At 47.4% G+C, this 19,459-nt stretch overlaps 1 long non-coding RNA gene across 2 annotated transcripts in view; it reads left to right on the forward strand.

Moving 5' to 3' along the window:
• The window catches only part of LOC147377874 (uncharacterized), a 23,309-nt gene continuing 3,850 nt past the window's right edge, over positions 1-19,459 (forward strand). The window contains exon 1 of one of the 2 annotated variants that reach the window (XR_015142251.1): positions 1-372. This is a non-coding gene — a long non-coding RNA (uncharacterized LOC147377874). Of the gene's footprint in view, positions 373-18,899; positions 19,189-19,459 lie in introns of those variants that run through there. The other variant, XR_015142250.1, reaches the window with a different exon arrangement.

Below are 19,459 nucleotides of genomic sequence, written 5' to 3' on the forward strand. Positions count from 1 at the left end.
GAAGAGGGGGCAGGAGAGAGATGGTTGTGACTGGAGAAGGTGGATGAGCCTGGAAGGGAAGCAGGAGAGCGGTGAGGCAGAAGCTTTCCACGCTGTGGTTCAGAGAGTGAGAGAGAGGAAGGGAAGGGAGGAGATGGGAGAAGATGAAAAAAGAGGGCAGAAGACAGAGGAAAAGAGGGAAGAAAGGGAGAGGAGAGGAGAGCTGGGGACACATGAAGACCTGCTGGCCTCCCCAGTACCATCTCTCCAAGCTGGGAAGAGCAAACACCCAAATCTTCATGGGGTCCGTGAGAGGCTGCCTCCTGGGAGGTTATGGAAACAGGGGCTGCGGGCAAGCCAACTGGAGAGGCATTTCGGCGACGGTTTGCCCTGGTATGTGAAAAATTTTTCCTGCTTAGATAGTTGGCAAACATTTTAGAAGCAAAATGGAATTTATTAACAGAAAATATTTGTCGAGGATTGTTCTGATTGTTCCCTCCCACCTCCCTCTGTTCTTTTCTTTCTTTCCTTTCTCTCTCTCTTTCTTCCTCTTCTCAGGGTGGAGGACTTCAACTAGATTCTTTCATCTTCCTTGGCAGTTTTGATCTTTCAGCCTGGCTCACGGGGAGAGAGTTGGCTTTAGGGGAAATGCTCACCTCCCACCCCCAACCCCTAACAAGACAGCTTTCTTCTCTATAGGCAGGTGTTTAGCTTTCTGCCTCAGAAGAGCTTGGGCTGATGCGGAACTGTTTCCCCTGACATGGCCTTGGAGCCCCCCACGAACTGGGTCTGAATCTATAATTGCTATTAGTGCTGTGGCTTTCATCTTTTTGAGCCTCCATTTCCTTAAAATAAAATGGGACGGGGGGAAATAATCCTTAGCTCTTGCCACTGTTGAGAAGACAAAATGGGAAAGTGTTTATTTTATTAAGTGTCTGGTACAGGGTCTGACCCAGAGTAAAACCTCAGTACGTGTTAGTTCTGCTCCTTCGATATAGGACAGACATCCTGGTAGTAAACTGCTCACAGGGTTAATCAATTGTGGCTTAGAATATGGCAGTTTGGGTATCAGTTAATAAGGGAGAGGTGAGACCCAGCCGTGATGAAACCTACATTTAACCAGAGGCAGCAAAAGTGGACAATGTTTATTGAGAGTTTACTAAAACCAAGTATTCTAAAAACTGTATGGTGTTATTTCACCCACCCAAGTACCCTCTTATTTTACCAAGGCTTATGGCAACCTAGATAGCATACTCAAAAGCAGAGACATTACTTTGCCAACAAAGGTCCGTCTAGTCAAGGCTATGGTTTTTCCTGTGGTCATGTATGGATGTGAGAGTTGGACTGTGAAGAAGGCTGAGCACCAAAGAATTGATGCTTTTGGACTGTGGTGTTGGAGAAGACTCTTGAGAGTCCCTTGGACTGCAAGGAGATCCAACCAGTCCATTCTGAAGGAGATCAGCCCTGGGATTTCTTTGGAAGGAATGATGCTAAAGCTGAAACTCCAGTACTTTGGCCACCTCATGCGAAGAGTTGACTCATTGGAAAAGACTCTGATGCTGGGAGGGATTGGGGGCAGGAGGAGAAGGGGACGACAGAGGATGAGATGGCTGGATGGCATCACCGACTTGATGAACATGAGTTTGAGTGAACTCCAGGAGTTGGTGATGGACAGGGAGGCCTGGCGTGCTTCGATTCATGGGGTTGCAAAGAGTCGGACACGACTGAGCGACTGAACTGACCTGACTGATGGTATAAAAGCGACTGAACCAGCATTGAACCCAGACCATCTGCTTCCCCAGCCTACTTCCTTAACCATAATGGATGCTCCATCGCTGCAGCAAATGAAAGAGAAACATGGAGTCATATTCTTGTGGATTGTACAGGCTTGGAGATCAGCTTTTCCAGATCTGTTTTGAGGAGGAGGGAAACAAAGCCCAGAGACAGGAAATTCGCACTCAGGGGCCGTGGAGCTGGTGATGCTGGAGCCAGGACCGAAAGCCTGGCTTCTGGAATTTCAGGTCAGTTCCTGCCACCTAGAGAGGACCAGCTGAATCTGCTGTGGGAGAGAGCCAGCTGGTTGGTCACATTGTCCTTGAGGATTGTGGGTCTTGACTTAGAGCCCCAGATGGGAATTTGAAACTTATTTAACCCACCCCAAACCAAATGTTTTCCCAAGCACCTTGGTTGGGTGCTTGCCATTAGGGAGGCACCTGCGAGTGCAGACACCATGGAAGAAATCGAGGCGGAGGAATCTTCACTTGTGGAGCTTTGGTCCATTTTATGCTCATCTCTGATGAGCTAGAATATTGCAACTGCAGGAACATAACTCCAGAAACCATTGTTGGGCTCTGGGATGCACAGGAGGAGGAACCTAAGGGGAAGAGGGGTCAGGAAAAACTCATTTGCAATGACCCTAAGGAACCATGGGCAGGGTTTCATTGTCTCCCATCTAAGCCATACCTGTACACACAGGCACAGCCATACCAGTTCTCAAAATATAAAAAACGTCATGTACCACGTGGTAAACAGCCAATGCCCTGAGCCCCACTAGTGTCTCAGGCCGCAGTACTGTCTCTCCCAGCAACTTCATACCTCCCTCAGGTCCAGTAACAAAAGACTTTATGTTTGCCCCACCAGAGGTCCTCAGAGAGTGGACTCCTGCCTTTGGAGCTGGCCATCTGTGACTAAACTGGTCACAGGACCAGTCACTAAACTGGTCTAGGACTAAACTCATTCTTGGTGGTGGTTTAGTCACAAAGTTGTGTCCGACTCTTGCGACCCCGTGGACTGTAGCCCGCCAGGCTCCTCTGTCCATGGACTTTTCCAGGCAAGAATGCTGGAGTGGGTAGCCATTTCCTTCTCCAGAGGATCTTCCATACCCAGGGACTGAACTCGGGTCTCCTGCATTGTAGGCAGTCTTGCATAGGAGGCAGATTCTTTACTGCCTGAACTCATCCTTACTGTTTTTAAATAGTTTGAATGTCCTTCTCCAGATGAAATTACCCAAATGGAATGAGGCATCTAAACAGAGCCACATGGGGTCCATCTGGGGTGGCTCCCTGGAGGACAAATCTTGCAAAGGAAATCTGAAGGGGTAAGAGATGCAGTTTACTGGCGGGGAGAGTAAGGGTTTGGACAAAAGCTCTGATTGAAGGGGCAATCCTTCTGTGCATGCCAGGGTTTATACACAGGGTTCAGGCGCCCCGCACACCCCTCTACCTTCAGCTACCCTCTGGGCCCCTCCCCTGCGACAGACCCTGTGGGCAGGCCTAGCAGCCGGTGGCCACATTATTAATACTCCTTGATCTGCCCGACTCCCCATGGCTTCCCTGCCAGCAGTGCCCTCCCCCCCCTCTTTGCTCCTAGACAACATGTGCTGGAAGAATGCAGGTCAAAAGAGCCACAGAGGGCTCCCCAGCAACTCCTGAAATTCCTGCCTGGCAGTGTCCTCCAGAGGCTGTCCAGGCAGGGCTGTGGGTAGGAGGCTTTCACTGGGATGCAGAGATTTTGCAGGGAAAGAGGTTCAGTAACTTCTGGGCGATGCTGTCCTATATCTTGTGACAGTTGGAAAGGATTCCTTAAGGCTTCATCTCAGTCCCTTCTATTCAGAGGGAGAAAGAGTGAATTGGAACAGGGAAGAAGGGAGAGGAGGGGAGGGCCAAAGCCATGGCTTCTCCCTATCTTACTATGATGGGCTAGGTGGGCAGTTCAGGTGCCTGGCTCTGGAGCTGGACAGCCCTGGGCTCATATCCAGGCTGTCCCCTTACCAGCTGTCTGATTCCCATAGGTTATCTAACCTCCCAGAGCCCAGCTCCCTTTTTTGTTGTTGTGCTGGGTCTTTGTTGCTGCACGGGCTTTTCTCTAATTGCAGCAAGCAGGGGTTAATCTCTGATTGTGGTGTGCAGGCTTCTTTCTCATTGCAGTGGCCTCTCTTGATGTGGAATATGGGTTCCAGAGCGTGCAGCCTTCAGTAGTAGAATCCACTGTACCTCAGGCTTCCCAGGTGGCTCAACAGGCAAAGAATCTGCCTGCAATGCAGAAGATGCAGGAGACATGGGTTTGATCCCTGGGCCAGGAAGATCCCTTGCAAGAGGAAATGGCAACTCACTTAAGTATTCTTGCCTGGGAAATCCCATGGACAGGACTGAGCACACACACACACACACACACACACACACACACACACACACTATACCTCAATTTTTTAAAAAGGAAAAAAAAATACACTGGAGCAAAAACAAAACAGGTTTGGGAAAATATTTAGTGAGAGAGAGAGAGACTCTTAAAATAGAAAGTACAGTGAAAAGTCAGAACACAAACTGTATTCATGGCATGATATCAAATATTCAATAGATATTGAGTAGACAAAAGGCTGGAAGGAAATTCACCAGAATATAAATTCTGGTCAATTTTGAGTGTTGAAATTAAAAGTGAGTTTTATTTCCTTCATTATACACGTAATCCATGTCATTGGGTTAATAGAAAATTTGAAAAATGCCGAATAGAATCACCACAAAGGGTTGATTTGCACTTTTAAGTATCGTCTTAAAAGAATGGGTGGCTTCTAACAGACCCACCAAAACCATCAGTGATCAAAATGATCAGCTCCTTTACTACCTGCTACTTACCTCCGATGTTTGTAACACCATACTCCATACACACCTACACACATACAAACGTGCACCAACTCCTGCCTACACGTGTGTGTGTGCTCAGTCATGTCTGACTCTGTGACCCCATGGATGTAACCTGCCAGGCTCCTCTGTCCATGGGATTCTTCAGGCAAGAATACTAGAGTGGGTTGCCATTTCCTTCTCCAAGGAGTTTTTCCAATACATACGTGTGCACGCACATGCGTGCACACACACATACGCAAACACAGAGAACCACCGAGGAGATTCCCACCTTAATCTCTTGGGGTTATTGCAGGAACCCTAGGCTGAGGATAAGGCATCTGCTGGAAGGATGGAAGAGAAAAAATAAGAGGAGGTGGGACGTGGGGCTCGTGAGGGAGGAATGGAATGAGAAGGGTGGGAGAGTGGGCTTCTGGGAATAAAATTCCTGCAAATCACCATCTTCATTCAGAAAGATGAGCTGAGTTTTTTCCAAAGAAAGGGGAGTCGACAGGATGCTTGGGTGGCAGCTGTTTTTTTTGAAAAAGTAGAAGCAAGAAGGTTGATTGTCTAGAAGGATTTGAGGGGCTTGCTCCCCAGCACCAGGAACACTAGTGTTCTATTTCGCGACAACAAACCACCCCACGACTTAGTGGCTATAAGAGCAACAAGCTTTATCGTGCTCAGGTACCCTCGATTTGGGCGAGGCTCGATGAGGGCAGCTGACCCCTGCTCCGCACTGTTGGCTGGACTGGCTGGACTGGGGGCTCCAGGACAGCTCGCTCATGGGGCGGGCACCTTGGCACTGGGTGTTCAGCCTGGGCCACGGGCTCAGAGCATCGGTTCCTCCCACGTGGGTCTCTCCTCTTCACAGACTGCTTTGGCTTCCCATTGGCACAGTGGCTGGCTTCCAAGAACCAGCGTCCCAGGAGACAGGAAGTGGCAGCTGCCAGTTTCTGAAGACCTGGACCCAGATATGGGCACAGCGCCTCGTCTACTGTATTCATTTGCCAAATAGTCACAAGGCCAGATTCAAGGGGAAGGGAGACAGATCCTGCTTCTCAGGAAGAGGAGGGTCGATGATTCTGGGGACCGTGTTTTAAAACTGCTACTGAGGAGAGCAGGCAAGATTAGTTTTCATGGGCTTCATCCAGACCAAGCTGTTTATATTATAACATCAGGGCACTCATAAGGGTGGATGCGATAAAAATCTGTAGGGTGAGCAATGTTGCATCATATCCATAAAGAAGCAGTCTGCTTTGGCCTGGAAAAAGAAAGTGCAGTTTCTCTTTCTGGTCTACTTCCCAGCCCCCACCACACAGACCGCTTCAGTCTCTTGTCTCCTTCTACTTTCCCACGCACCCTAACGACTTTGGACAACCTCATGATGGTCCCCAGGGCTGTGACTCCTCAGACCCAGCTCTGGGAGCCAGAGAATGTCAGGGACCACTCAGGTGTCCCTGGCAGGAGAAGAAGAGGCCACTTTCTCTCCGTGGGCAGGAGGAGGAGGCTTGGCAAGAGGCAGGAAGGATCTGGTTGTGCTTCGTCCAATCAGTGTGCAGCCCTAGGGGACTGCTCCTCTCGTGAGACTTTAATTCCCATAAGCCTCTGAGAAGGGACCTCACCCATGGAGTCTGGCCCCTCATTCTCAGAGGACGCTGAGGCCTAGAGAAGGGCAGAGAGTGCCTGGAAAAGCAGGACTAGAACCCAGTTCTCAAGACCCCGAGCACAGCGCCCTCTCCACCAGCTCACCTCTTATGGCATTTTCATCCTCTACTATGGAGTTTCTACTGTAAGCGAGGCACTCACACGCCAAGGGGCTCATTTTTGTTGAGAAGATATTTCCAATTCAGCACCTCCACCCAGCAACCCCTAGTAGGGCATCTAAACATCTCCTCTAAAGAGGCCAGGCGCCGAGGAAAGAGCTGCAAAGCCAAGGGCATCTGCTTCCCATCCTGAGCTCACCACTCCCACCCAATCCACCAAGAGTGAGACTTCTTTATAGTCACAGCGCTATCTTCAAGGTGGGAAACGTACTTTCTACGGCACCATGTAGCCAAGGCCGATACCCAGTAACAACCATGCTTCCAGGAAATTAGGTAAAAAGGATGATACATTTATAGCAGAGTCCTCAAGTCCCCCTCCACACCACACACACACACACACCCCCAAGCCCCGTGCTCCGGGTAAGAAGCACAGCCTCAGTGGGAATGTTGCTACCTCACTTGAATATTGTGGCTGGCACACTGGTGGGAAGACTGGCACATGAATCTGGGCATCTGGGCACGAAATACAGGAGTGTTAGAGTTCTCCTCCAGCCATATCACACACCCACCCGGTCACCCCACAGGCTGTACAAGTCGTAACCTGCCTCAGGACGCCCAGAGGAAGGGACAAGTGAAGGCTAAAGCTCTGCTGGGGACTGACTTGCCCAGGCATGCCGCTGTAGGCAGGAAGGCCCTGTGCCCCTCATCCTTCCCCAGGCAGAATCCACCTTCCCAATATTTTTGGTTTAATAAACCATTTAACAAATATTTATTGAATATCGATCATGTGCTGAGGACTGTTACAGTCGCTGGGAATGAAACGAAAAAACCAGGCAAACAGAATCCCTGCCTTTGTGAAGCTGGTACCTCCGAGAGGAGACAGGAGAGAGTCAGAGGTCGAGAGTGCTATCAAAACGGCAATATGGAGGAGACAAAGGTTGCTGGGGGCGCTGCTCTAGATACCTGGTCTGGGAGCTGGGACCTGAATGAAGTCCTGCAGCCATGAGGAGACATGGTGACAGCAAGACCTGAGCTGAGGGGACGGCAGGCATCGACGCCCCATGGTGGGGTGGGGGGGCGTGTAGGGGTTGGTATTCGAGGCTGGCACAGGTGAATAAAGGGAAGAGAAGTAGGAAATGAACCTGCAGAAGTAACAAGGGCAGGACTTCCCTGGTGGTCCAGTGGTTAAGATTTCGCCTTCCAAGGCAGGAGGTGTGGATGTGATCCCTGATCAGGGAGCTAAGATGCTACATGCCTTGAGGCCAAAAAACCAAAACAGAAGCAATATTGTAACAAATTCAATAAAGACTTTAAAAATGGTCCACAACAACAACAACATCTTTAAAAAGAAAATCTTTGGGGAATAAAGAGAAAAATAACAAGGGCTCCTACTGCTCTCTCTATGCTGGTGAAGAGGTAACTGGCACTTGTTTAGGGCTGACTGTCTGGCAGGCACCCGTCTTGCTCAACTCTCAAAACTGCCCCAGGTGGGCACATTCAGAAACCCCCAAGAGGACATCTAAACATCTCCTTTAGAGGGGCCAGGGGCTTCCCTCATGGCTCAGATGGCAAAGAATCGCCTGTCATGCAGGAGACCTGGGTTCGATCCCTGGGTCAGGAAGATCCCCTGGAGAAGAGGATGGAAACCCACTCCAGTATTCTTGCCCAGAGAATCCCATGGACAGAGGAGCCTGGTGGGCTACAGTCCATGGGGTCGCCAAGAGTCGGACACAACTGAATGACTAACAACAACAGCAGCAAAGCCAGGAGCCGAGGAGAGATCTGCAAAGCCAAGGCAAACTGCTTGCCAGCTCCCAGCTCACTACCCCCACTGGGCACACCAGGAGTGAGGCTTCTCCAGTCACAGTGGCATCTTTGGTAAAAGTGGTAACTGTACTTTCTGTGCCGTGATGTAGCCAAGGCTGATAGACCAGAACAATTCAGCCTAAATCCCCAAGCACCAGACTGTGTCCTCACCCTGTCGGGACATGAGAAAAGGTTTGGGAAGCGTTGCCACTTAAGACAAAATTTGCTTTCCCTTCCAGTTCGGAAGATTCAAAATGCATTTTCCATCCATTTAGTAGAGAAAACCTTCTACTGAGCTTTTCAGCCTTCTTCTCTTCCTCTTGTTCTTCGTTTCCTTTTTCCTTTACATATCTTCCGCATCTATGCTTGAGTGCTCTCTCTCTGTCTCTCTCTTTCTCTCTTTTTCTCTATCTCACACATCTTCACAATCTAATACAATGAAATACTCTTCTTAGGGGATCATGAGGGAATTTCTAACATCTGGGAACCTGGATAGAGTATATGTATTTACACTATATATATTGAGTTTTATCTCAAGAATTTGCTATTCCTTTGATTACCATCTTATTGGATGCAAGGGCAGGAACACTTTCCGTGGTGGCACCAGACTTGAGAGACACACTTCTAGCTATCACAGCCTCCTCCCTGGTTATTCAGTTCAGACATGACATCAGACATCCTTGGACCATTTCTAAGTAAAATTTTAGAAGAATCATGCTTCTTCTGAAAACTAAGATCATAGCATCCAGCCCCATCACTTCATGGCAAATAGAAGGGGAAAAAGTGGAAGCAGTGACAGATTTTATTTTCTTGGGCTCCAAAATCACTGTGGATGGTGACTGCAGCCATGAAATTAAAAGACGCTTGCTGCTTGGAAGGAAAGCTATGACAAACCTGGACAGTGTATTAAAAAGCAAAGACATCACTTTGCCAACAAAGTGAAAGCTATGATTTTTCCAGTAGTCATGTATGGATGTGAGAGTTGGACCATAAAGAAAGCTGAGCACTGAAGAATTGATGCTTTTAAACTGTGGTGTTGGAGAAGACTCTTGAGAGTCCCTTGGACAGCAAGGAGATCAAACCAGTCAATTCTAAAGGAAACCAACCCTGACCATTCATTGGAAGGACTGATACTGAAATTGGAGCTCCAATACTTTGGCCACCTGATGCAAAAAGCCAACTCACTGGAAAAGATCCTGATGCTGGGAACGATTGAAGGCAAAAGGAGAAAAGGGCGGCAGAGGCTGTGAAGGAAAGGGAAGCCTGGTGTGCTGCAGTCCATGGGATTGCAAAGAGTCGGACTTGACTGAGTGACTGAACAACAAATGCTTCTGAAAAAAAATCATTAGGACATTTTAAAAAAGACGTCAATCATAAAACTTGCTCCTACCGTCTTTGAAAAAAATTAGCATTGGAATACATCAATCTGGGATTTAAGTTTTCAGGGTGGGGTTAAAAGAAACACATGTATGGTTTCAGTGCTATCAATGATTCTAAACACACATCAGCTTCATGTGTCGAATGGTTTTTCTGATTCCATACATTTATGAGTGCTCTATGCCCCACCTTAGAACTGAGACATTGAGTCATGGAAGATGCTTTGTTATCAGACAACCCTGGTTTTAAATCCTGACACAGCCACTTACCATCTCTAAGTGTAAAAATACTTCTCTGAGCTTCAGTTTCCTCATCTATAAAATAAGAGACAAAAAATATCCAATTCTTAGGGTTGAAAAGACATGATGAGATAATGTCTAAAAGCCCTGGACACATGTTAATTTTCCTCATTCCCACATCCTTGCCTTGGGAGCAGAGAGATGATTCAAACAGGTATTACCACACCCTTACCATCAAGACGATTACAACGTTGTGGAAAAGACAACGCTTAGTAATATAAAATCGGAGAAGGCAATGGCAGCCCACTCCAGTGCTCTTGCCTGGAAAATCCCATGGACAGAGGAGCCTGGTTGGCTTCAGTCCGTGGGGTCGAGAAAAGTTGGATACGACTGAGCGACTTCACTTTCACTTTTCACTTTCATGCATTGGAGAAGGAAATGGCAACCCACTCCAGTGTTCTTGCCTGGAGAATCCCAGGGACGGGGGAGCCTGGTGGGCTGCTGTCTATGGGATTGCACAGAGTCGGACACAACTGAAGCGACTTAGCAGCAGCAGCAGCAGTAATATAAAACAGAAGGCCAATTTGGTGCAAAGTTGGAAATAATCAACACAAAGTAAGGGCATAAAGAGGGTGACTTGATAGAGAATGCTTCACAGAAAAGAGGGGCCTTGAAAAACTGTCAGTTTGAGGGACTTCCCTGATGGTCCAGGGGATAAGACTCAGATCCCAATGCAGGAAGCCAGGGTTTGATCCCTGGTCAATGAACTTGATCCCACATGCGGCAATTAAGAGTTGCATGCCACAACAAAGATCCACAGGCAGCAACTAAGACCTAGTGCAGGCAAATAAAGAATCTTTTTTTTTTTTAAAGAAAAGAATTGGTAGTTTGGAGCAGAACTAAGCCTGGCACTTCAGACCCGGGTACAAAGGGAAGAATCAGACTAATATGTTTGAGGGAGAGGAGAAGACAAGACTGAGCAGAGGAGAGAAGCCATGGAAGGGAGCCACAAAAAATGATCAGGCAGCAGAAGGGCAGGGGTAGGAAGCGGAGATGGTGGGAAGCCAGGCAGAGGCAGGTGGGCATGACATCATAGGAAACGGGGGTAATTGCAGGTTCTGCTATCATGAAATCAGCTTGATGGAAGGGGAGGTTAAAGGCCTCCTGTATCCCCAGACAAGGGGCCTGCAGGAGGAGAGTCATTCACCAGGGAGGGGATGGGAGGTTCACCACGGCAGAGACGGCCAGGGCACAGGGGCAGAGGAGCAGGGAGGACTCCTGGAGTCAGTCAGGGCAGCAGGGAGAGTATGCTAACCACACTGAAACTGAGAAGTTAAGGAGGAGTGGCCAGAAGGAGAAAGCCCTGCCGTCGACGTTGGACAAGCTGATGTAAGAGCCCTCATGTGGATGTCTCTGGGGCCAGGTTCCACTTGCTGCCTCTTCTCTCACTTCCTTCCAGCATGTTTTCTTTTTTTTTTTTTACTTTTTATTTTGTATTGGGGTTTAGCTGATTAACAATGTTGTGATAGTTTCAGGTGAACAGTGAAGGGCCTCAGTCACACATGGTATCCATTCTCCCCCAAACTTCCCTCCCATCCAGGCTGCCACGTAACACTGGGCAGAGTTCCCTGTGCTATACAGCAGGTCCTCTTTAGTTATCCACTTTAAATACAGCAGTGTGTACATGTCCATCCCAAACTCCCAAACTGTCCCTTCCCCCTATCTTTCCCTCCTCCCTCTCCCACCGGCAACCATAAGTTCATTCTCTAAGTCTCTGAGTCTCTTTCTGTTTTGTAAGTCCATTTGTATCATTTCTTTTTAGAATCTACAAGTAAGGGCTGTCATACGAATATTTCTGCTTCTCTGTCTGACATACTTCACTCAGTATGACAATTTCTAGGCCCACCCATGTTGCTGCAAATGGCATTATTTCATTCTTTTTAATGGCTGAGTAACAGCATCATGTTTTCTAAAACCTCAACTGAATTCATCACCAGGTCTGCCTGGAGGCAGAAAGATATACAGGCTGTCCAGAGGAAGACAGAGATGCGCTCAGCACACATCTAAATCTTGGTTGGATCCCTGACCTATGCAGCTATTGGTCCCCCTAGTCATGTTCAGACTCCCTCACCTTCTGGCAGAAGAAAAATCAGAGTTTCTGGAAAGGATGTGATTGCATGTCAGGCAAAAATCTCATGACTCAGGGACAGTCAATGCCATAGAGGATATTAGAATCCTAAGGTGATGTTGTTATTCAATAACTCAGTCATGTCCAACTCTCTACGACCCCATGGACTGCAGTACGCCAGGCTTCCCTGTCCTTCACTGTCTCCCGGAGTTTGCTCAGATTCATGTCCACTGAGTCAGTGACGCTATCTAACCATCTCATCCTGTATCTTAGAATCCCAAGGTGACCTGGAGCTGATTTTTATGGGCTGTTGATACTCTCCTTCTTTGATTATGTGCATTCCAACTTCCTCCTCTCAGCTGTAGCTCGTCTTTTCTCTTTCTGTGAGGTACCCTTTGATAAATGGTCAGAGCTCGCTTGCACGGATCCTCTGGCCCTTGCATCCTGCCCCCAGGGAAGCCCACCCTTATCAGCTGCTGCAGCTCCCCGTGGCTTCTGCTGGCAGAGCTCTATGGGATTCTGGGCACCGGAATAGCAAGCAGGCCCGGAGGCAGCCAGCATCGGGAATCGAGGAAGGGAGTTCCAGATGGAAGCAACAGAGTGTGAAGATGCTTGACTGCAGGCCAGCCCTGGGGTGGGGGGAGGTGCGGGGGCTTGGAATGCCCTAAAAGGTTCCAGACCAGTGGAGAGAGGCTGCTAGGAAAGGCTGAGAGCATTGGCACGCAGACCCAAAGGAACGTCTGGTATTCAGCCCCTGTGTTAATAAGATTTGGGGAATTACAGACTCCCCACGATTGACATCACCCTCACCCTAAAATTCTCATGTCCACCCTTGAGCCTCCTGCCAAGATGACCAAAGCGGCATTTTTCAAACAGAGGTGGAAATCTGCCACAACTCTTAACGAGTCTTTCATTCAAGACCCCCTAATACTTCTGCTGCCATCTATGAAATGTTGAGAAGGATAGGAAATCCAACTTCAGATTTTTCTGGACAGCTAGAAGGAAACAGGTGAACACAGAGGAAATGATTTACATCCATTACAAAGAAATGAATCAAAGCTAGAGAACAGAAAGAACTTCTCAGGAGTCTGAGAGGGTATGAGGTACAGACGATAGCCTCAAGAGCAAGTTTCCATGTTCTGTCAGCTGCCAACACCTCCTCTGCTTTCGGAGGATAACTTGCTTCCTGCTCACAGAAACAAGCATGTTTGACCACTCCCAGGACTTGGTGAACCCAAGTACTCCAAGACCACCTCCTACCAGCCTCCATCAGAGCTCCCAGGTGGAGGTACAGACTCCTTCTGGCAGCAGCGACCAGCCTCACGCCCAAATGGAGGCAAAGCGAGAACACAAGGAAAGCCTGAAACACCACCTCAGCCTGAGGGCTTCAACTGCAGCTGAGGGAGCCCCAGAGTCCTAGCGAGGTGCCCCAGTGGGCGGGGGGTAGCAGCAGGCCAGGACTAGTTTGGGGTCTCCTACCCATACCGCAACCACAGTAGCTCCGATGATCTTGGTCTTACACACTGGGGTTCCATATGCTCTTGTTTACTAAGGGGGTTCTGAAACTCTAAAATTGTTGAAACGACTCTGTCTGCACTAATATGTTCTATAGGTAAAGAAACCAAAGCCTCGAGGTGTAAATGAACTGTACTCCAGACTTCTTTAGAATCAGATACCAAATCCAGCAGAAGAATTCTGCTGGGGTAAGTGCCCACGCTGCTGACCCCAAACTAAAGTAACATGCACATAAAGCCCATTTAGCCTTATATTCTTGCTTTTCTTCAGCTCTGTCTCCTCAGTTCCTAAGTACTTCTAGGACAGGCAGAGATGCCATTTAGGAAAGCGTCCCCTATCTCCCTCTGGGGCACTGCAGACACTCCTTCAGTTCTGTTTTGTGCATCCTCCATCATGAACGCGCTGTACTGTGGCTAGATCTAGGCTATGTACATCTTGAGGGCAGGGACCGGGTCTAATTCCAAAAATCTGTATAGTCTACACATTAGGGACAGTGCCAATAACTCAGGAGAAGCTCAGTAGATGTGGTTGTTGGAAGGAAGGAAGGAATATACTTCTGCACAGACAGTCTCTCCATTTCTCTTCCCTGAGCAAGCTAACCTCCACAGTTTTGTCTTTTTTTTTTCCTTCTTCTTCTTTTTCCAGGTTACAGAGGGCAAATGCTGTAAATTCTCTTTAACAGAATAACTGGGCAGATGTACTTGGGAACATTTAAAAAACTAAGTTGGCATCGGAAAGGAAAGAGCCAATATATTTAGCTACCCATGGCATGCCAAGGCCTTATTGAGACAGAAATAAGCACTGTAGGAGGAATCTCAATTAAATATTTTTCTAAGCAGTCAGCTCTGGGGCTTTGGCTGAACATGGATATAGAGCTGGGGCGAAGTACAGGACAGAGAGCCCAGAGGATTTTGAGGGGGGGCTTTGGAATCGTCTTGGGGCTGGGCTGCTTGCTAGTGACCCCAGGACCCCAGGGGTAGGGGGCCGACCTACTTCCATGGTCCAGAGAGCAAGATACCCTCCTTTCAGGCATTTTCCAGACTCCTACATGGAAGGCACCCATCACCTATTCTTAAGTGGCATTGTACCTCTGAAATAGTCTATGAGCGCTACAGTCTATCCAAAGTTCTTTCCATTAGTTAGCTCTCCCTTAGAGTGTTGCTTTATCGAGAGATAAGGTTCCTGGAATGACCTGAGGGGAAACAATGACACTTTGGGCACAGAGCTCCACACACATCCTGCTTATCTTTGTTCAAATACGCACTACTTCAATCCGGTGGCTCGGAATCGACCTGTCCCAGATGGCCTGGGGTGTGGGGACGCTGGGAGGGGTGAGGGAAAAGAGGGTACCTGGTGGGGCACTGGCCACAGGCAATCCAGTACAGAAGCCGTATCGTCTGCCAAAGTACACACATGTGAATAATCACACATATCTTTCCTTTTTCATATTTGGGATCATACTGTTTTGAAAACAGCTTTTCTCACTTAAAAACGTATCATCAACATTTTCCCATGTCATTGAGTGTTCTCCTACGGAGCGATTTTTAACATCTATATTGCATGCTCTCATTTGGAAGTCAGACTTGATCTAGCCAGCCTCCAGCTGTTAAGCATTTAGATTGTTTCCTGTTCTTATAATGCTAAAATGAACACCCCCAGGGCGCAGCCTTGTGTTCATTTCTGGTCATTTTAAGAGGCAGAATGGCCCAGTGGTTAAGAAGGGCCTCACAGCTGTTGTCCTTGAATATCAAACCTTTGCTCACATGACAGAATCACTCTGGGCTTCATCTTCTTTATTTGTAAAATGAAAACTTACTTGTAAAAAGAACGAATAGTACCAGCCTTATAAGATTGTCCTGAGGAATAATTAAATTCATGAATATAAAGTGCTGATCAAAGAACACTGTTCCTTGTTATGTGGCAGCCTGGATGGGAAGGGAGCTTGGGGGAGAATGGATACATGTATATGTATGGCTGAGTCCCTTTGCTGTCCACCTGAAACTATCACAACATTGCTGAACAGCTCAGCCAGTTCAGTCGCTCAGTCGTGTCTGACTCTTTTCGACCCCATGGACTACATAGCACACCAGGCCTCCCTGTCCATCATTAACTTCCGGAGTTTACTCAAACTCATGTGAGTTGGTGACGCCATCCAACCATCTCATCTTCTGTCGTCCCCTTCTCCTTCTGCCTTCAATCTTTCCCAGCATCAGGGTCTTTTCAAATGAGTCAGTTCTTTGCATCAAGTGGCCAAAGTATTGGAGTTTCAGCTTCAGCATCAGTCCGTCCAGTGAATATCCAGGACTGATTTCCTTTAAGATGGACTGGTTGGATCTCCTTGCAGCCCAAGGGACTCTCAAGAGTCTTCTCCAATACCACAGTTCAAAAGCATCAATTCTTTGGTGCTCAGTTTTCTTTATAGTCCAATTCTCACATCCATACATGACCACTGGAAAAGCCATAGCTTTGACTAGACAGACCTTTGTTGACAAAGTAACGTCTCTGCTCTTTAATATGCTGTCTAAGTTGGTCATAACTTTTCTTCCAAGGAGCAAGCATCTTTTAATTTCATGGCTGCAGTCACCATCTGCAATGATTTTGGAGCCCCCCAAAACAAAGTTTCTCACTGTTTCCACTGTTTCCCCATCTATTTGCCATGAAGTGATGGGACCAGATGCCATGATCTTAGTTTTCTGAATGCTGAGTTTTAAGCCAACTTTTTCACTCTCCTCTTTCACTTTCATCAAGAGGCTTTCTGCCATAATGGTGATGTCATCTGCATATCTGAGGTTACTGATATTTCTCCTGGAAATCTTGATTCCAGCTTGTGCTTCATCCAGCCCAACATTTCACATGATGTACTCTGCATGTAAGTTAAATAAGCAGGGTGACAATATACAGCCTTGATGTACTCCTTTCCCTATTTGGAACCACTCTGTTGCTCCATGTCCTTTTCTAACTGTTGCTTCCTAACCTGCATACAGGTTTCTCAAGAGGCAGGTCAGGTGGTCTGGTATTCCCATCTCTAATCGGCCATGTGCATGCTAAGTTGCTTCAGTCTTACCCAGCTGCTTGTAACCCTATGGATTGTAGCCTGCCAGGCTCCTCAGTCCATGGGATTCTCCAGGAAAAATACTGGAGTGGGTTGCCATGCCCTCCTCCAGGGGATTTTCCTGACCTAGGGATCAAACTGGAGTCTCTCACGTCTCCTGCATTGGCAGGCAGTTTCTCTACCACCAGGACCACCTGGGAAGTGGGCTACACTCCAATATAAAATTAAAAATTTGTTTAAGTGTAAGGTACTAAAAAAATGTTATCCTTAGCACAGAGAACTCTACTCACTGTTATGTAATAACCTAAATGGGAAAAGAATTTGAAAAAGAATAGAGTTGATTGTTAATCAACTCCAATACAAAACAAAAAAAAAATTTTTTTAATTGCTATGCTGTGTTGTTGATTGAGAAAGTACTCAATAAACTTCTGTATTACGTCTTTTGGGTTATATTCTTCAACAAGGAATTTCTGCATCAGCAATTTTATAATGTTTAGACCTTTCCTTAATGTCTTTTGTTGCATGCCCTCCCATGGGACCAAGTAATGCTAAACATTTCCTCAGGTCCAGACCTCAGTAGCCACCTTCCCTTTCACCATATCCCTGCTCTCAGAGGTCTCATCCGCTCCACCCCCTCAGCTTTCTGACACCTGTGGTTCTCACTCATCACTAACATGCCAATCATGTCTCCACATGGGTGTCCCACCATCTCCAATCTCCAAGTTCGACACCAAACCCACCACATCCTGCTCCCTCTCCTCCACCTCCCCAAGGCTCCTGGTTTCCATCTTCCTGTCATCAAAGCTTGAAAATTCAAAGACACCCTGAGTCGCTCATCCTCTGATATCTAAGCAGTTATCAGACCCACACATCATTTTTTCTCAGTATCTCCTGCAGTATCTTTCCCATTGCATTTCCAACATTATCACCCTTAGTCAAACTTTCATCATAAGGCAGATCCTCTTGCCAATCAGCTCTCCTCCTGCACACTCCTCCTTTGATCAACTTTGGCATGTATCTCTAGATGACCAGCCACACCCCTACTCAAGGATCCTCTGCAGTCCTCACTGCCTGAGTGAAGCCCACAGGCCTCCACTCGGTGTCCAAGGACTTCAAGGACCTAGTCTATATTTCCAGCCCTGTCTTCTGGACATTTTCTTGGGCAATTTTCTTTGCCTGGAATATCCATTTGCTCTAAATCTTATCCATCCTTCAGATGATTCTCTTCCCTGAGGGCTTTTCCAGCCCACAATAATAAGTTGTTTTACTTGGGACAGTTGAGCTACAGGCAATAGTTTGAGAAACACTCAAAGATATTTGGTAGCTCTCCTCAAAGGAAATCTATGGGCAGAGTCGCCAACAGAGTCGACGGTAGCAAACACAGTTGCTAACCAACATCTATTTCTTTCTTCCTGTGTCCTAACTGAACTTCAGCATTATTCAAGTCCTCACCTCTCCTTCAGTCAGCCATGTGCTCTAGGGAGGTCGACCTCATTTCTTTTTTTTTTTTTAAACACCAAAAACATTTTTGTACTGGGGTATAGCCAATTAACAATGTTGTGATAGGTTCAAGTGAAAAGTGAAGGGACTCAGCCATACATATACATGTATCCATTCTCCCCCAAACCCCCCACCTCTCTGACCTCACTTCTTAACTGGAGGAAGTAGTGATTAAGGACACAGGACTTGGGGCCTGAGTTCAAAGCTTAGTTCTGCCACTTCCTAGCTGCGTGGCCCCTGGGTAAATTATTTTAACTCTGTGTTTCAATGCCCTCGGGTATAAAATGAAGATACTAACAGTACTTCTCCTAGGGCATTATTTTTTATTTTTTGACCATGTGACACAGCTTACTGGATCTTAGTTCCTCAACCAGGGATCAAACCAGGCCCGGGCAGTGAAAGCACTGAGTCCTAACCACTGGACCACCAAGGAATCCCCTCTTAGAGCATTATAATACAGGTTTAACACTTAGCACAGTACCTGGCACATAATAAAAGTTGTAGGTATAGAGTACGTGCTGTTTTCAGCCCAACTAAGATGATCGGGCCATCACAGCATTCCCAGGCCACTTGTCCTTGCTTGCTTTGGGGCAGCCATGGAATCCCAAAAAGTGCTGGCCAAAAAGTCATGAGCGTGTCTGCTGGAGATCTTCTGGGGGAGATTATCCTAACTCTTAAGAAAGAGACACAAGATTTTCTGACCCTTTATCCCCTGCACTACAGCCACGTCTGAAGTCTAGGATGAACAGTCTCAGGAGGGTGGGCCTCTGTTGATTGAATGATGTCCTCAGGGACCCAGACTCTCTCCTCTCTCTGTGCATCCTCTTCCATACACTGGTTTCTTTCAAAGAGCCAATTAGTCGTAGCAGCCCACTCACCACGTTCCAGGCACACTGACAACCAGAGAACTAGCAAGATTTCCCCTTTTCCCGGCTCATTAGGAGAAACAGACGCTTTCCCGTGGGCTGCCCAACAGCGCCCCTTGCCCCCACCTCTGCCCGGGTTCCTGCCTCATTAGCTGGAATTGTGTCACGTGGCCTTTCTTGAAACAACCAATGGCAAAAGAAAGAAGGCTTTTTGTTGCCCAATCAAGGCAAGCCTAGACCTGGGGGCGGGGTCATCATCCAGAGACTACAATGCCGCTTCTGGCAGCATCTCTCCTGGCTCCTTTTTATCCACTCGCAGTGGTGTCAAGGTGACGAACTTCCGGGTAAGTTTCAGGAGACCTGACTTCTTGCCCTGGCACTGTTGCTAGCTAGCTGGTTGACTTTGAACACGTCACTTCACTTCTCTGGGGCAGTGTGCTCAATGGTAAAGCTTAACCCTGCCTTCTTGTTCTAAGAATCCAAGAAGAATATGAAGACAGCACTTTGTGAGCTTAAAGCTGTTCTATAAATGTAAATAAAGTGTGAATTTTAAGGGGCGGTTTTCCTTCTTCACGAATCCATTCCCTTAGGTAACAGATCTCTACAGCCTGCAGC

The sequence above is a fragment of the Bos grunniens genome, chromosome 2 (assembly GCF_055505025.1).
Source record: "Bos grunniens cultivar Pamir isolate PY7600 chromosome 2, Bosgru_T2T1.0, whole genome shotgun sequence".
NCBI classification, from domain to species: Eukaryota; Metazoa; Chordata; class Mammalia; order Artiodactyla; family Bovidae; genus Bos; species Bos grunniens.